We start from the raw sequence: 17,148 nt of genomic DNA on the forward strand, positions 1-17,148 counted from the left end.
ATCATTCTGTAAGATGCCGATTTTTAAATAAACCCAAGTTTACATACAATATGATTGGGACCCCCAATTAACAATATAGTGCATTATCATTTCTGGGGGTGTTACATACAAAGTATATAAATGTTTAAATATTAAAAATCCACTGTCCAGAAAGCTCCAAATAATGGAAAGGCCGTCTCCCATAGACTCCATTTTATCCAAATAATCCAAATTTTTCAAAATGATTTCCTTTTATTCTGTCATAATAAAACAGTAGCTTGTACTTGATCCAAACTACAACATAAATAATCCTTATTGGAAGCAAAACCAGCCTACTGGGTTTATCTAATGTCTACATGATTTTCTAGTAGACTTAGGGGCATATTTATCAAAGGTCGAAGTTCAAAGTTAAAAAAAACTTCGAACTTCGAATTCAAAAAGACCAACCGAATGGAGATCGAAGTTTTTTGGGGTCGAAGTGGGCCGAATTCGCCCTACTTAGAACCGTACGATCGTACTTCGTTTCGAAGTTTTTTTAACTTCGACCTTCAATCTCCCCCAATTGCCTCCATACAGGTTCTAGGAGGTCCCCCATAGGCTAAAACAGCACTTCGGCAGCTTTTAGTTGGTGAATGTTTGAAGTCGAAGTTTTAAAGAGACAGTAGGTCAAAAAAATTCGACCCTCGAATTTCCACGTTTTTTCAAATTCGAATCGAAGTTGGACTATTCCCTAGTCGAAGTACACAAAAAATATCTCGAAATTCAAAGTTTTTCGAAACTTCACCTCGACCTTTGATAAATCTGCCCCTTAAGGTATAAAGATCTAAATTAGGGAAAGATCTGTTATCCAGAAAACCTAAGGTCCTGAGCATTCTGGATAACAGGGATACAACAGGAGTGATGCAGGTGGGCAGACAGTTAGGATTTTTTAGAGTTCTTAGAACTGATTGAGAATTTTCTTTTACCCTGCACATACTATTTTTTATTGTTTCTCATATTATATACTGCATCCCCTGTGCTACCAACATTATTCTAAATTTCTTATTCTTCACCGATTCTCCTCAGTTGTATATATTTATCCTTCTGTCATCATTAGATTGTAAGCCATTGCCAACAGAACCGTTGTACCGTCTTACCTCTGTTTGCCTATATTTTACTTGGCATTCTATAACAAAATGTGATAATTAATATGAACGGGGACATGGGGATGAGAAATTCAATGGGATACAGAATTGTATGATATGTAAAAATGTCAAGAAATATTGGGACCTCAATTGGAACAGGGTCATTACTCTAGGAAATGGAAATATAGAAATGCCTAGGGGAATGCTGAGAAGGGTTTAAGGAGTATAACTAACGAAAAAACTTTTAAAAATGTCAGAATTCTTAAAATTTCATGCAATCAGCTCATGACTACTGGCCGTATGCTGAGCCTTTTATATGAAGAACTGGGTGTAAGGTTGGTGACTGATTCCCCAGATTAATATTTGCTCTCAAGCTAAATATAGAACATACAGTAGATTGTATTGTACAATGCCAACTTTCATTTCTTTACAAATTGCTTTATTTTTGGAAAGAACATACTGCGCTATAAACACTCTATTCAAAAGACGGATTATTTTTTTTGCAGGAAGCGGCTATTGAGATCTCAGTAGAAACTGCAAACACACATAACAAAACCGGGCAACCCAACAGATGTTTTTATCCATTGAAAAGTCAAAGCAGAAAAGGTATTGCCAAGTATATATTTAGCTTCTTAGTCTATTCAGAAGGCAATTGGCTATCTGGATAAAGGTAAGTCATGTTATTTATTTGTTTGTGTATAATTTATATGTCCACACATTCTGTGTTGTCAAATTGAGTTCACTTAAAGGGTAAACGATTGGAAAACAACAAGATTTTAAAGGAAAATAGCATTGGAATAAAGATGTTTTACTGGGTGAAATAGTGGAGTGAGTGGAAATTCTACTTTATCAACTGCTGATTCACCTCTGGTTGACATGGTAGATGAAACACTGAAAATTATGGATATTTTCTGTTATTGTAAATCTGCACAAAAGTTAATCCCTAGTATACGTAAGGTACAGAATGCAAAATAATAATTGGTCCTGCACTCCACTAGTAGCAGCAAATTGCCACAAATTAATTTGCTTGCGGAGAAATGCACAAATTTGCCACAAATTTGTGTCTGGCAAATTAATTCACCCGTCACTAATCCCCTCCTATCAATAAAACGTCAGCCAATCAATGATAATTATATGTCTAGAGGCCCAGACACTCAAGGGCACATTAACTTTGTTCGAGTGAAGGAATAGAATAAAAAAATGTTTTTTTTGGCTACTTCGACCATCAAATTGGCTACTTCGACCTTCGACTTCGAAATGAATGATTCGAACTAAAAATCGTTCGACTAGTCGACCATTCCATAGTCGAAGTACTGTCTCTTTAAAAAAAACTTTGACCCCCTACTTCGCCATCTAAAACCTACTAAACCTCAATGTTAGCCTATGGGGAAGGTCCCCATAGGCTTTGCAAGCTTTTTTTGGTCAAAGAAAAATCGTTCGATAAAATCGAAGGATCTAATTGTTCGATCGAACGATTTTTCGTTCGATCGAACGAATTGCGGTAAATCCTTCGACTTCGATATTCGAAGTCGAAGGATTTAACTTCGGCAGTCGAATATCGAGGGTTAATTAACCCTCGATATTCGACCCTATGTAAATCTGCCCCTATGTCATTTAAATACATTTACTGTGGCATTTGTATGGTTTAGAATATGTTAAAATAAAGATTTTTGTAGTTTTACTACTATAATGAGTGCATGACCAATAATTTCATTCATATCACTGGGTCAGAATATAATTACTGATAAGCATACATTGTTTCTTGTGATTTTAGTATGAGTATGGCCAGCTTTAGGGCCTTTTGGTGATAACAAAGCCGTAAAACAAATATGTTTTTAATAAAATGATCAGGTTCAAGAAAAACCTCAGTTCCTGTATATTAAAGCTATTTGACTCATTTTTGGAAACAGTTCAATAGGTTTTTGAAAAAGTTTACAGGGGTCAGTGACCCAGACAACTAGAAAGTCAAAAGCCGTCTGTAAAGAGTCAGAATAAAAAGACTTATAATTAAAAAAACGTACAAAATGAATAAAGTGAAAAGTTGGATAGAACAAGTCCATATATAACATTTGGAAAGCAATGGAAAGGTGAAAATCTACTGGAAGGAAAACATTTAAATTACGGCCAAGCTTCTATCATTTTAGAGGTAGGTAACTGGAAAAAAACAATGAATAGCTGCCACTATTTTTATTGCCATATAGTTTACATTTTCAGGTCAGTTCCTGGCAAAGTTTACAAGATCAGTTATATCTAAAGCCGGAAATATAAGTTTAAAAACCAGCTGAGTTATAAAAAGAGAAACATAATAATAATATATGTATTCAGTGAAAGATGTTCCCCTTGGGAGGCCTGTGGTAGAGGAAAATTCATCATAAAAAAATGATATTTTTTATCATCACCACTCCAGGAAGTGTAGCATAAAAACAATAACAGAAATACAGACAGATGTTTGGAAAAAAAACAGACTATTTGAATTAAAATGCATGTGATTTGTTTAGCAAATCAGATTAGTCTTGTTTGCTTTGGAACATGCTATAACTAAAATACAAATTTGCCAAGCGTCTCTTGTTTACTTACTGTTCGGATGAGCATTAGACATTTCTGCTTTACTGTGTTGCTGGTTTCAATGCTAGCCCTACAAAATAGTTGCTTAATTGGCTGTGCGTTACACAACTTAACAAATGTACAATTATTGATATTACTGTTCTACATTTGCTCTCTACTTCCTTCAAAACTACTATTATATTATTTGTTATTGCAGAATAATAGTCTTTTCATTCAACAGGCATAAAAGAAAGAGTTCTTGTTCCTATTTTGAGTTTCCCATTATGATCATTGCAGCACCTTCCGGTCCTAGAAATCTGGAATACGCTCTATGACCCTCTGCCCTACTCTGAATAGGAATTTCCCTTGTCCTGCTTCAGGATAGTCCCACTGGTCCTACAACTATCACTTCCGCCCTGTCTATGGCTTAGCCACAGCCTCTAGGCCACTATCTCCTCATTGGGGTCTGGGTTAGTACTTCTTACTAGGAGACCCTCTCTCTACCTGTCCTGGACCTGTCCAGCCAATGTCTGGAAACTGAAGAATCCCACCCTGGGTGTGTCCTCTGCTTATATATCCTTTATATCCCCCTCTGGTGGCTGGAGTGTAAACTACAACTAAACTTATATTATCTTAAAGGGATCCTGTCATGGGAAAAATTTTTTTTTTCAAAACGCATCAGTTAATAGTGCTCCACCAGCAGAATTCTGCACTGAAATCCGTTTCCCCAAGTCGGAGTGATATCATCCCCCTCCCTTCCTCCCCCCAGCAGCCCAACAACAAAACAATGGGAAGGTAACCAGATAGCAGCTCCCTAACACAAGATAACAGCTGCCTGGTAGATCTAAGAACAGCACTCAATAGTAAAATCCAGGTCCTATTGCGACACATTCAGTTACATTGAGTAGGAAAAACAACAGCCTGCAAAAAAGCAGTTCCATCCTAAAGTGCTGGCTCTATCTGAAAGCACATGACCAGGCAAAATGACCTGAGATGGCGCCTACACACCAATATTACAACTAAAAAAAATACACTGCTGGGTTAGGTATTACATTTTATATTGTAGAGTGAATCATTGTTTGTGAGTGGGATTTCAGAAGAAATGTGTTATGTCCTGATCATTTTTTAAAAAGTACAGCAAACATTTTTCATGTTTCCACATAATGCCTATTTATTAACATTCAAGAATATTCCCTCCCAAAAAAACAGATTAAAATCTTTTTTTGAGTTTTCCAAGCTTGAATTTAAGCGATGAACCTAAAAAATCCTGAAAATTTGAATGAAGACATTTGACAGCTTAATCTGCGGTTCTTCTTATTCACAGGTGTGGGATCCATTATCCAGAAGAGTCAAAATACGGGAAGGCCATCTCCCATAGACTCCATTTTAATTAAATAATTCATTTTTTTTTTTAAATGATTTCCCTTTTTTCTATAATAATAAAACAGTACCTTGTACTTGTTGAAAACTAAGCTATAATTAATCCTTATTGGAGGAAAACAAGCCTATTGGGTTTATTTAATGTTTCCATTTTATTAAAATAGACAAGGTATGGAGATCCAAATTATGGAAAGGCCTCTCATTAGGAAAACCCCAGGCCCCGAGCATTGTGGATAACAGGTCCAATACTAGTGATGGGCGAATTTATTCACCTGGCGTGAATTCGCACGATTTGCCGCTAGCGAATAAATTCGCGAAACGCCCGCGAAAATTCGGGCGATGGCGTCGAAAAAACGGCGTTTTGCGAATTTCACGCGAAATTCACAAATTTTTCGGCGAAGCGAAACGGCGCAAATTCGCCCATCACTATCCAATACCTGTATAAATAAATTGTATAAAAAACTTTATCCAGTTTAATTGCTTTTTTTCCATGAACCTATTAGAAAAATCGCTTTGAAAAATGGATGAATTGATCTTCCAACTTCCCACCAGAAGCACAGATATATTTGAAATAAAATACAAAATTATGAAATAAAAAAAATCCTTTAATTTAGGTATGGCTTACAGCCTGTGGTGAGCACCTGGATAGAATGATACAGGGATACAAGTGATAAACAGACCATCTGGGCTCTGAGATCAGCAGCAATGGTCATGGGCAGTCAATCCCTCTGCTCTTTGTGTTGGTGAAGAGGTGCCATTGTCGATTCTGAAGTTTTGGGTGCTGCAAATATTACAGATGTTTATAGACAGCAGCACATGGTCTTCTCAGCTGACTTTAGTTCTCATGGAACTAAAGTCATCTGTTCTCCCAAGGCTGCAACCAATAAGAAGGTATATGATCAAATAATGCAAATTAAAATAGAAAAAGGGGGATTGTGGGAGCACTCCCAGGTTAAGTAAAAATATATAAATAAATACAATGGAAGTGCGGCTGATCTGGCTAAATTGGATACAAGCAAACAAATGACAGGGGATTGATCAATGCACATTCCCTAATTTAGTATCTATGCAAGTGCATTTATTTTCAAAAACAGGGGTTTTTAGTTACAAAGTTATGATCCTAAAATTGGTTTGCCACCATACCACATCAAGGTTAACCACATATGGTGGCCCCTAACTATCCACTTCTGGTCATTATATTTAAAGGTTGGCACTTTAATGCATGGTAGCATTTCTTGGGAAAAGTGTCTCCTGAACTGGACACTGGAACCATTGGTGTTGTCTTGGCAATCTCTCTCCTCTAATAGCTTATGGTGGGGGGAGAACTGAGCCCTTTGACTGAAAACAATGCATAGGTCAGGAAACACTTTTTACAAGATTTGCTACCATGCATGGAGGTACCAGCCTTTGAATACTATGACCAGAGGTAAATAGTTAGGGACCAGCACCACCAAAGCTCCAGGTCTTGACAGGAGGGTGTGGCCGAATTACCATCCACCAGCAGTGGTGAGTCAAGGCTAAATATTTGTAGGTATAGTTAGTATAGCTAGTGGGACTAAATTAGTGAGCATTAGGTGCACAAAAAAGAGAGGTTATGCAGTATAGGCAGACATTGCCCCAATGAGGGGACAGCGGAACTAGGATCCCCGTTAGTCGGGAAACTAGCACCAGCATAGGGATAGCTTGTGAGAGCATAAGAGGTTCCTGGCCAAGGTCCATGAGAGGAAATACCTAACCAGGGAAGAGTGGAGGGCTATGACCCAGAGGGTATCGGACCACCAGGGCTGGAGCTAGGGGTAGGCAGAAGAGGCACCTACTCCCTCTGTCGCTCGCTCCTCTGTCCCTCCCTCCTTCCTCTATTTGTCCCTCCCTCCCCTGCCCCTCCCTCCTTCCCCTGCCCCTAACCGCCCCTCTGCTTCCCCTTCATTGCACCTATGTTATGGTGCACACTCGATGGTGGGTTTAGCAGACTGTGTTGCCTACGGTGCCCGGTCGGCTTGGCCCGGCCCTGCGGACCACTATTGGAGAGTGGAGGAATACGGTTTGTGAACAGCAGGCCACTAGAGCAGATAGGTGGGGATTGAGTCCCATGGAAATGAAGAGGAAGAGTAAAGAATTGCCTAGCTGAAATACTGACGTGTGAGAAGCAAAAGTGTTAAACCGTGTGTCTCAGAATAGCTGTGAATTGTGGCTGATCGTTGCACTGTATGCCTCTGGTGTGCTCTACTGTTAATAAACCTCGGTTATACCAAGAGCGAGTCTACGTGCTTATACCCAACTGCAGTGTGGGGACATCAAGGCAACGGAAGGGTTAATGTGGAAAGTTGTTATCCACTGTCTGCCCTCCTTATACACTATTATTTTACACAGCTTTTTACACCATTTTTCTGCAAATTTTGTTTTACACAGCATAATAAATAGGCCCCTAACTGTCACTTTTTCTTTCTGTTCGGGAGAGTTATTGAAGGGGGCAATGAAATAAATCAGGACACCACGCTTCCAGAAAAATATCAATCTTGGTTTTCCAACCTGCTGATCTTCCAGCTGTTGTTAAACTGCAACTGTCAATGCTCCCAGCAGCCAGAGTTTGACTTTCCATAGGAATCAGTCAGTATCAAACACGCTAGGGGACAGATTTATTATGTGGTGTAAGAATAATACACAGCACACCCCTGTGTAAAAAATGGCGTAAAAATGGCATAATTTTTTTTGAGTTTTTTCTCTTTGAGCACCTTTTTCTTTAAACTTTTTCTTCTGGCATTCGCATGGCGCAAAAATAAAACATGCCTTGATAAATTCACCATTTTCTTTCTAGAGAATTAATGACGTATGTTTTTAACAAAGAAAGAAACTAAAGCAGTCAGGAAAGTCTGTTTTTCTACCGCCTAAAATTGAGAGCAAATGAGTGTGAAACAAGATGAATGACCCATAGAGAAAAGGCCACAGCCAGAAATTGTAGTGAGGGAAGTGTAATTAAATAAAGATTATGCCTGACAGGTGACTATAGTGGGGTGGCGTGAAGAGGAGAAAAAGAAAAATGAACAATGAAGGCCGATATCCCCAATATCCCCAAACAATGTAGGTGTCTCATATGTGAAACCCTGCTTCAGTAAATAAACCAGTCCACTATGCCCCCCCCCATGGGATCCTATGATTCACAGTGCAAATGAACAATCCGTACATGTCAGGTCACATGAGCCAACTAAAGGAGAAGGAAAGGTTAAAACTAAGTAAGCCTTATCAGAAAGGTCTATATAAATACACCAGTAAACCCTCAAAGTAATGTTGCTCTGAGTCCTCTGTCAAAAGAAATACAGCATTTCTGTCCTTCTATTGTGTACACATGGGCTTCTGTATCAGACTTCCTGCCTTCAGCTTAAACCTCCTTGCTCGGGTGTGAGCATGCTCAGTTTGCTCCTCCCTCCCCCTTCTCTGCTGAAATCTGAGCCCAGAGCTATGTATAAATGAGCAGGGAGAGATTCAGGCAGGAAGTGATGTCACAATAAGCTAATACTGCAGCTGCTATCCTAAACAAACAGAGAGCTTCTAGAGCTTTTTACTCAGGTATGGTAAAACATTCTACAGAATAAATATAGCATTCTAGCTTGCACTATTGCAGCTAATCTATTGGCAATAAAATGCCTCCATAGCTTTCCTTCTCCTTTGACGGACAAAGTTCTGTCGTAAACACACTTCTTCCTGTTACAGTTAGCTCTGCAGTATTTCTGGTCAGGTGATCTCTGAGGCAGCACAAAGACCATCACGAAATGGTGGCTCAAGGCAAGAGATGTAAAAGGGCAGTATTTACTCAAATATATATTCCAGTTTGGTAAGATTCTTTAAAATACACATAGAATGAAAAAACGTGTTTGTAGGCAATTATGAATATATGGTGTTGGCTTCACATTGGCTAAAAATTAATACTATTTTTAAGCATGGCGCGTTGATGTTCATTGGTCCCTGTCCGTGTTTAAAATGAGGGGTGGACGTGCCTTGACAGTCGCTACCAGCAGTAGCGTTCCTAGAGGGGGGCGGGCCCTGGTGCGTGACGCACAGCCGGGCCCCGCCCGCCTCCTTATGGCTGAATTTTAGTGGGGGCGTGTGGTGCTGCCGGGGGGGCCCTGAGGGGGTGCGGGCCCTGGCCCGCTTGCACCCCCTGCTCCCCCGTCAGTTCCGCCACTGCCTACCAGAAGCACAGTAGGAGGGGCATAGCCAATCACAACCCTGCAGTCACAGAAGAAAAGACAGGCTTCAGTTTTCAATTAGGTCAGCCTATCTGCTAATTGTTTCCTATCCTACAGTGAAGTAGGCAGAGTGCCACCGGCTCCACTGCACAGCAGGAGAATTCAGCAAGCAGGAAGTGGAACAGAGGGTCGGGACTAGTAGGGATTTTGCAAGAATTGTAAATAAAGCAGAAATAAACAGAAAGCACATTCCTTCTATATCTAAAAGAGTAAAATGCACGGGTACATTCTAGTGTTATACATGCCACTAAATATGATGTAAACTATCTGTTGCTTAAGTGTTCATTTTGGGGGTAAAGTTTTCCTTTAACTTTCCAAAGTACAATTGAATTGGGGAGACCTATAAAAAGGAACACACAGATATACTATGGAACCAGCATTCTATAAGCACACATAGGTCGAGCAGAGGACAGATAATTTGGTGGAAGAAAATTTAATATATGAAATGACTAAGGGGTTATTTACTAAACTCTGAATGCAAAAATCTCAAAAAATGTGTGTTTTTTTTTTATAAAACCAGACTTTTAAAAAATCACGAATTTTTTAGAATTTATTAAACCCCGAGGATGGAAAAGTCAGAATCAGAAAATTCGGCATCTCAGACCTGTTAAGGTTGCATATAAGTCAATGGGAGAAGTCCCAATGATTTTTTGATGTGCGCTGGGTTTCGTGCAATACCCCTATGTTTTTGGGTGAAAAATTCGAAAAAATCGTGAAAATCTGATTTTTTCCTGCAAAGTAAATTTCTGGGAAAATGTAATAATAAATAATAAATAAGCGTAAAAAACCCGAGTGGATTTGATCAGAGTTTGCAGCAGAAAATGTTGAGATAAAATCGGACTTTGATAAGGTGCCACTGGCGTTACATACACAATAGGTAATAGTGATGTAATAGTGATGTGCGGGCCGACCCGATACCCGCGGGACCCACGGGACCCACGGGTTCGGGTCGACCTTGCAGTGCTCCTCGCGAGTGGCCATCTTCAAATGCCGGCGAGGGTCTATAAAAGGACCCCCGGAAGCGGGTGCGGGTGGGCGCGGGTATTAGCAGGGCGGGTTAGGGTCAGGTGCGGGTCAGGGAAACCCTGACCCGCACATCACTAATAGGTAATCATTCTATTATTACAGAGAATTCCTTCTGACAAATCAGTAAAGTAAAGATGAGGAATACGTTGTCATTAGAAAAAAAAAAATTCCATTCCATTACAATATGTCAGTTGGGGGTTATTTACTATCAAAGGCAGTGCTGGAATTCGGGAGAGATGTAAAGGGATGCCAACCTTTCACTTTCCCTCTCTTTCCCCTCTCAGAGAATGGAAGACTTTTAAATCCTGGAACATTTTATTTTAATACCAGAGCTTTCTTTTGCTCCTCTCCATTTCTACCTGCAAATAAATAATATGGAGAGGTTAAAAATAGAAGATAAAGTCATATAGAAAATTAAAGGAGAGAAAAGATTGCTGGGAGAGTAGTTGAGAGAAGAGATGGAGTGTTTTACAGATGAAGAAGGTGGAGGCATCAGAGAGGGTTATAGGGAACAGGACAGAAGAACAAAGGTAGAGCAGATTGAGGAATGTTGAGAAAATGTTATGCGAGGAATGGTGACTGGTGAGAGATATATAGAAATCATGTGGGATAATAGGGCTTCCTGGACAAGCAAAAAGTGGAGGGAGGGAAGCTTTGACCGGGCTAGGCAGGCTATAGGCAAATAAGGGGGTTAGGATTGGTGGTGAGGAATTAAGGAGGGCTTACCAGCAGGGTGTATCCAGGGAGATTTGGTTGGCAGCCATCATTCTGGAGCAGCGAGCTGAAGGGTCAAGCGGCCTGGGCCGTGGCGGGGGAATGCTTGCCAGTGTGGGGTAATGGGGGCTGTAGTACCCTATCTGTGGTGAGTTAATGCCTCTCCGGGTAAGGGCCCCGGGTGGTAAGCTAAGTGAGGCCATATGCTACTACTTGCCCATCCAAGGGCAGCGCCCTGGTGGCCGGCATGGCATTGGCTCGGTCACTCAGTGGAGTAACCTGTGAGGCAAGCATTCCCGTGAGTTACTGTTATATTACAGTTATCTATGGTTATTTGCATTTATTAATGTTTAATAAAGCTGCGGCCTTTAAATTCCATCCTGGGTTTCAAGTGTCTTTATTCAGAATGTTGAATAGTATGTGAGTGGGGAAAATCGGTGGAACAAGGTAAGACGGTGGCCTTAACACTGCCCGGGTCATAGGGCTTCCTGGACAAGCAAAAAGTGGAGGGAGGGAAGCTTTGACCGGGCTAGGCAGGCTATAGGCAAATAAGGGGGTTAGGATTGGTGGTGAGGAATTAAGGAGGGCTTACCAGCAGGGTGTATCCAGGGAGATTTGGTTGGCAGCCATCATTCTGGAGCAGCGAGCTGAAGCAGCATCCCGCCCTCCCGCCCCCTTTTTTGACTATGGAAGTATATTATCTAGTAACTCGTTAATTGGTTAGCAAGTGAAATGGTGGGCGGGGGAATGCTTGCCAGTGTGGGGTAATGGGGGCTGTAGTACCCTATCTGTGGTGAGTTAATGCCTCTCCGGGTAAGGGCCCCGGGTGGTAAGCTAAGTGAGGCCATATGCTACTACTTGCCCATCCAAGGGCAGCGCCCTGGTGGCCGGCATGGCATTGGCTCGGTCACTCAGTGGAGTAACCTGTGAGGCAAGCATTCCCGTGAGTTACTGTTATATTACAGTTATCTATGGTTATTTACATTTATTAATGTTTAATAAAGCTGCGGCCTTTAAATTCCATCCTGGGTTTCAAGTGTCTTTATTCAGAATGTTGAATAGTATGTGAGTGGGGAAAATCGGTGGAACAAGGTAAGACGGTGGCCTTAACACTGCCCGGGTCATAGAGAATATGCTGGGGTTGTGCTGTGTTATGACACATAATACACAGTCAAGGTGCTGTGTTAGCACAAGCTAGTTATCATTTTGGGGTCCCTACAGGCAGTAACGTAATTAGAGGGGGGCGGACCCTGGCACGGGACACGCAGCCGGGCCCCCCACCCCCTCCTTACATCCGGAACCGCCCGGGAATCAGCCCAGAACTGCCCGGAATTTGTGCCGCACGAGATGCAGGGAAGCCCTGAGGGGATGCGGGCCCTGGCCCAATTGCACCCCCTGCTCCCCCGGTAGTTACGCCACTGCCTACAGGCCACATACTTAGATAAACCTAGGCTTATTGTGTAAAACTGTTCATTACCAGGAAATACCAAAATAAAAATAGCAAAATGGCTTTTCTTTAAAGTGGGTGAAGATGGAGAGTGTTTATGGGGGAGGCTTATTATAACAGTGGGTTTGTCTTATAATTTCTGAGGGGCTTAGTTAATCATGATGCACTACATGTGGTGCAGTTAGCATCCTTCCACTATTTCACTTCAATTCAAACACTCAACAAAAGGCAAACCTGCTTTAATGGAGCATCCCTGACAACCAATCATCAGTGTGCATTTTGTATTCTACCAGCACCAGACCGATCAAAGCTAAATACTGTTTGGTTGTTATGGATAACAATAGAGAGTGAGTTTTGCCCCTTGTTAGTATATGAACCTCAATGTGTGGTTAGAAAGAGAACATAAAGTTAGAAGTGATGTACTCCTAGAAATCATCATTATCATGTTTTCATTAGGTTTCTCTATATTGAGCCCAAGGTTGGCAGATAAATTAGTATTGGTCCTATTTATCTTCCAACGCTGTAGGGAGCAATAATGAATTATGAACAAAATCCAAACTGGATAACACATGATTCAACGGAAGGTCAGGTTTTAGTCAACTGGAAACAATGGCCGACCTGCCAGCAACCAGATGTGAGTGAGGAATTTGTCACATGCTAAGGAGATAGATGTTGTTGGCAAACAAAAGATCTGGAAGTGGTTCAGGAATACTTGGGAACCAGCAATGGAATTTTCCAGTGTATACAATGAGACTGCAAAGGATTTCCCTATACCTTTAACCATGTTACTCCCTTTGTCTGACAGCCTCTACACCAAAGAGATATTGATTATTGATATAGACAAATCTATGTATTACTGGTTCATGCTCTACTGAGACTTGGAGTCAATATGAGATAGAAATCAGAATTGATGCATTATGGGGTTTATAGCATCAGCTTTCAAAAGGAGCACTTTGAAGTGTGTCAGAACAGCTGATAGCTATAAACGTGTGCTGTTTGGGTTAGTGACATATATCACATGATGTGGTGCTTTTATTATCCTGGATAAGATGGATGAGTAGGTTGTATAAGGTTAAAAGAGAGCAGTTGTGCTATTTGGACGTATAGAAGCATAGACAACTCAACCCACTGAGGATCCAGAATCAGGAATGCTGCTTGTTGGCTTGGACAACTTGGGCAGCTCAATAACATAATAATATAAATGCTGAACCCTTTATGGGTCTCAGATTTAGTTTTGTTCTTGATGTCATTGCTGGCCCTTACTCTTTTTATTAGCTGGTAACTTTATTTTCTATTGCCTTGGGTTTTAAAAAATTATTATCTAGACACGCACTTACATCAACACTTTTCTAACATCACCATAGTCATTGTTTCAAGATGCAAAAAATATTCTTCTGTTAGTTTTTTTGCCCTTTCATTCAAATCGGAACAGCATTACTCCATGTCTTCAAAGGGCATGTAAATGGGCATTCTAAAATAGAATAAGGCTCGAAATGCTATATTTTGTATACTAAATATAAACTTGAACTTACTGCACCACAAGCCTAATCAAACAAATAATTTATGCTTTCAAAGTTGGCTACAGGGGGTCACCATCTTGTAACTTTGTTATACATCTTTGCAAGACTAAGACTGTGCACATGCTCAGTGTGAGCTGCTTGAATTCTACATGGCTGGGAAGTAAGGCGGGGTCTCCCCCTGCTGTTCATAAGTATGATTGTTTCCCTGCTCAGCAGTTAGGGACCGTCCGTCTGACAATTCCTATCCACAGCAGTAAATGAAGGGATAATTTCACTGCATACAGTCAGGTTTCTTATAAAAACCGTACACATTTTTTCATTAAAGCATATCGGAGATAGGTTTCTTTTTCATTAAAGAAAGTAAAAATGGGATTTTATTTTTTTGCCTTTACATGCCCTTTAAGTAAAAATGCCTTTATTGCATTATTTTCCAGGCATTACAGCTGCATTTCAGGCACTCCTCTGCCCTTTATCAAGCTAAACTTAAGATTTTTCATCCACAATTTATACTTTAACTTTATACGTCACCTAGTGGACATTCTCAAAAATATGAAACACCAAGGTTATTTACTTTATATTTAAGTCCAATTTTTTCTGGTCTGAGTTTTAAAGGGGAAAACACAATTTTTTTTCGTGGAAAAACAAAAACAAGATTTTCATGATTTATTAAACCCAGAGGCGGCTAAAAGTCAGAATAAAAAAAGTACTCCATTTTAAACCTGCTAAGATCATGTAAAAGTCAATGGCAGATGTACAGTTTCCAAATAAAAGGATATCATGTCTAAAATGATATATTGTGAAATTCGATACACTGGGTATTTCATGTTTTTGAGAATATCCAGGAGTGGAGTGTCCCGAAATGTAGCTGTAATAACCGGAAAAAAATGCAATAAAGGCATTTTTAACTTAAAGATCTGTTTTTTGCTCTTTGTCATTTGGCCCAAGGTAGCTCCATGCAGTGTAACTCTTTGCACTCTTACAATGAAGCACAAACAGTTCATTCTGAATACAGTGCTGCCTGGGTTTGACATTGCAACATTCAAAGTGGGTGGTGTTTCCTGAAATGTCCCCTAGCTTGCCCATCAATTGGTATTTCAAATGTGGAATACAGAACTCAACACTGTGCCTGTGCCCTAAGAAGTGCAGTCTTGGTGTTTTATTTATCATTAAAACAAGACTTGTCAAACATAGCAACTGTCAGCTAAACTGAGAATAAGCCGCCAGTCATAAGTAATCCAGTGTATTAAATCACTCTGCAATGTTCTTGCTTGACAATACAGATGAAGGCAAACCAATACTATGGGTTGGAATCAAATTATAAACCTCGGAGGTAATATTTCATATTTTAATTCCTAATAAGCCAAAAAGCCACACCATAAATGTCTCAGTATTTCTCTGTATGGGGTATTTATAAAGTCATGTTCATTTTGACTGACAACATTAGGGTGGAATGTTTGATTTATTTATGCCTTGGGCTTGTGTTTAGAGAATTGCCATCGCTGTCTAAGTGGAAGTTAAGCTTCATTGTCTTGGCTGATATATTTTCAAGAGTGTTGTGCTGTATGCTGTGGGGCATTACTTATCCCAATTATTCAAATTCATAAATCCTACAAATCCTTTCAAAACTTTTTTTTATGGAATGGTGCTATAAAGCATTTTATGTCGGCTCCCCAGAAGTTTTAAATGAATCTCACCCATTCAAAGGCAGCTAACTACCCAGTCATTAAAAGGAAAGAGTTTTGAAATTGCTACCTGTATTAGCACAGAAGCTTTGAAGTTCCCCTTCCATCATGTGCTTTTTTTATTGGGAAAACTGTATACGGATTCAAGTGCCATCCAGCTGAAAAAATAGCTTTCATCTTATTAACACGGAGCAGTAAAATGTTGTATTGTTGGATGTTGATCTTGTAAATGGCAGGCTTTGAAAAACAAGAACCTCCAGTGGAGAAGACCTCCCAAAGCAGAAAAGGTTGCAACAAGGAGTAAATTATGAAAACTATTAGTCTCTTAGGATTTTGAGGAAAGGACACCAATATGGGAACTGTAAAAACTTTAGTATCTACAAAAACATTCTTTCCATATTAGGCAGAAGTGAATACATGTAAACCAAAAAAACCCGCATCCCAATTCTTAAACTAATCTGTATTCCCTTGGTAAGAAAATGACTTGCTAAATAGACCAATGCTGGCTGCACTTCATAGCATTCGCAATATGCCGTAAAATTATGCAACTTTGGGGGAGCCAGATGAGGGACCCTGAACCTAAGGCCGTATATGACAAAATATCATGCCAGGTCAATTTGACTTCTGATGAAACTGACTGTTATGTGGTAAGGGCTTTAGATTGTAAGCTCCACTGAAGCACAGACTCAGGGTATGCTGTGCCAATGAGGCAAGTTCAGAAACTCGCTTCAGGCGGCAGCGCCCAACAAGTTAAGAGCTGAATTTCCGGGGTTTTTTCAAACCAGAAATTCAGCTTTTCTAGTGAAACTGTGCTCTCTGCACTAGCAATGTGAACCCCCTGACCCCTTCCAGCACTGAAAAAAATAAGAGAAGGGGGACTGCAGAATGAAGGGCATCTCAGGGTGGCAGAGGGGAAAGGATTACCACTGCATGGACTTGTGTGAATGAGGAACATGTAAGCTCAATAGGATGATAACAACAATACATGTGTATGTTGTTCTAAATAACTGATGGTCATCCCTTCGCTCTGCATCAAGTTCACACCAAGGGGTTATTTATTTAAGTCTGAATGCCAAAAACTCGGAAACTCAAGTTTTTTTTTTACTATAAAATCTGAATTTTTAATGGAAATTTTTTTCCAGTTTATTATACCCGAAAATCCATCATCTCAGACCTGCCGAGGTTGTATATAAGTCAGTGGGAGAGGTCCCTATCCTATTTGGAAGTTTCTGTGGTCTGCTCTGGAATTAGTCTGAAAATCTGACTATTTCAAATTTTTTTCAAATTCGGGCTTTTCGGGGAAATTTCCTAGATTTTTTCAGGTTTGTCCCCAATCTGATTAATTCTAGCACACTGGAAACAGTCAAACAAATATTGTTTCCTTAGAAGTAAGAGGTGTGATGAAGGTTAAAGGATAAGTAAACCTTTAAAATAAGTGAATGTAAAATTGATGAGGGGTCTATTCTAAGTACTTTTGCAATGTCCATT

Source organism: Xenopus laevis, chromosome 1S, assembly GCF_017654675.1.
Source record: "Xenopus laevis strain J_2021 chromosome 1S, Xenopus_laevis_v10.1, whole genome shotgun sequence".
Classification (NCBI taxonomy): domain Eukaryota; kingdom Metazoa; phylum Chordata; class Amphibia; order Anura; family Pipidae; genus Xenopus; species Xenopus laevis.